This window comes from Dendrobium catenatum, unplaced genomic scaffold (assembly GCF_001605985.2).
Source record: "Dendrobium catenatum unplaced genomic scaffold, ASM160598v2 fragScaff_scaffold_989, whole genome shotgun sequence".
In the NCBI taxonomy this organism is placed as follows: Eukaryota; Viridiplantae; Streptophyta; class Magnoliopsida; order Asparagales; family Orchidaceae; genus Dendrobium; species Dendrobium catenatum.
The window spans coordinates 1,333,285-1,335,494 of record NW_021319451.1 but is presented as its reverse complement, the minus strand read 5'-3'; positions in this window follow the sequence as shown (position 1 = coordinate 1,335,494).

Sequence of the window (2,210 nt, the reverse complement as noted above, 5' to 3'; positions counted from 1 at the left end):
TTACCTGCATGCATTAGACCAAGAAATTATTATTTTAAAATTAAGTTCTTAAAAGGCTAACTCATAGTGCACTCCATGCTAGCATAAGTCCACATGTATTGTACCCATCAAACTTCATTCCAAGATGATTATCCTTACTTTGAAATAAGTTTTATAAACTCTCAAATTTTTTAAAAATTAATGATTGAAATCTATTATTCTTTAAATCAAATATTTTAAATTTAAATCTAAAGCATATTCTAAGTATTCAAAGCCTTGAAATATTTTTAGCTTATGCCAATAAAGATGAAATCTTAATGAAAATTTCCATAGAAACATTTGGAAACTCATTAAACATGTTCATAATCATCATGAAATATACTTCAGCAAAACAGGTGCAAAGTCTTACCATATTTGATCTTTTTTGACTTATGAGCACCCTTAAAATCCTAAATTGTACTTATTATGCATGCACCATATTGGAAAGTTTAAACTAAGGCCTACGTTTGGGCCCTATGCATTTAACTTTCATTCACAATCATGCATAGACCTCGTAGAACACTTTAATGAGCTTTATAGACCATATTTTGTCACTTTTACCAATTAAGTTCATATTAAACCCTAAGCCCTAAATAATTTTGGAAGACTCTATAAACTTAACAAAATATCTTAAAGATTTTAAAACCTTAAACAATATATTAAAAAAATAAATTTGAGCCTTGGGTATGCAATGGTTTACCAGGACCCTTTTGAACCATAAACCCTCTTAGAATTAACTCAATAAAACTTGACATTTCCATTAGACCATATCACTTCCAAAAAACAAAAAATTTAGATTGGAGTAGTTTAAACCAAACCCCATGTATTGGAAAAGCTTGGTAAACTATGTCAACCTAGGTTAACTAAAAAATCCTAAAATTAAATTAGTTTATCTAGATCAATCCAAATCACCAAAACTAATTGTGACAATTGTTGGATGGCTAAGGATCAATTCAAGCTAGCCCAACCCATGGGCTAACTAGAGCTATCAAATTTATGTTGGAACTGTAAGGGAGCAGAGAAAAAAGAAGATTTAAATTATTTGAGATTTTTTGTCTTGGAAAATGTTTTTTTTTTAATTATTTAATGGAAACTAAATTAGATTTATGAAAGTTTGATGAGTATGTTAAGCTTAAGTGAACTATTACCAGGCACACCAATACGAAAGCAATACTATCACGTGATGCATATGATAATAAACTTGTCAAAAGTAATAATGATGGTGATGATAGTTTAATCAACAACACAATGTAATATTAATCACATATTTCTATTTACATGCAATTTCTAAAAATTTAAAATGCAGAAAAAGTAAACTTTCAATGTTGAAAAGCAGAACAGACATAACAAATTTTTATAGTTATTTTTTTAAACCATCATAAATGTCAACTCCCCGGAGTTATCCTCTCTAAGTATTGCACTAAATCTTTAGTGACTCTCCTTTAGCCTCTATAGCTAAGTAGAGAAGACCTTACAAAATCTCTTCCACCAACCTGGTGCGATAGAGGACCATAATCTCTTAACACTCCTAGTGAGGCAGAGAACCGAGAATCTTTTTTCACCCTTCTAGCGTTGGCAGAGAACATGGAATTCTTTTCACCCTCTTAGTAATGGCACATAACCTGGAATAAAATGATGGCAAATAAATTGTAACAATTTTTTGACCTCGTGGTGCAGTAGAAAACCTGAAATTTCTTTCACCTTCCCTTGTATCATTAAGATCATCCAGTTTAATTATTTTAACTAGATTTAATTACATAATTAGACATTTTAAGGATTTTTTGAGTTGCTAATAATATAGTATTATATGTTGTTGCAACTTGAGCTCACGAGTTTATATTTTGAATGATAAAAAATACTATAGCTCACATTCTTTTACGTGTATTTATAATGTATATTTGTTTGTGTATATACTAACATTTTAGGAACATCATGAATCATACAACAAAGATTTGAGGATGAAGAATGGATAGAATATGTTATGTTGTAATGGCTTTTGTAATATTCATTGATGTATTTTTGATTTCTTGTGCCAAGTCCTGTAATGTTTATACTAGTTTAGTGACCATGCACACTCACACACAAGGGGGAGTTAGATTGATTTAAAACCAAAAGTTTAATTTTTAACTAGTCATACTGTATGATTTATATCATACTGTACGGTTAAATCATCTAAATAATTCTATTAGATG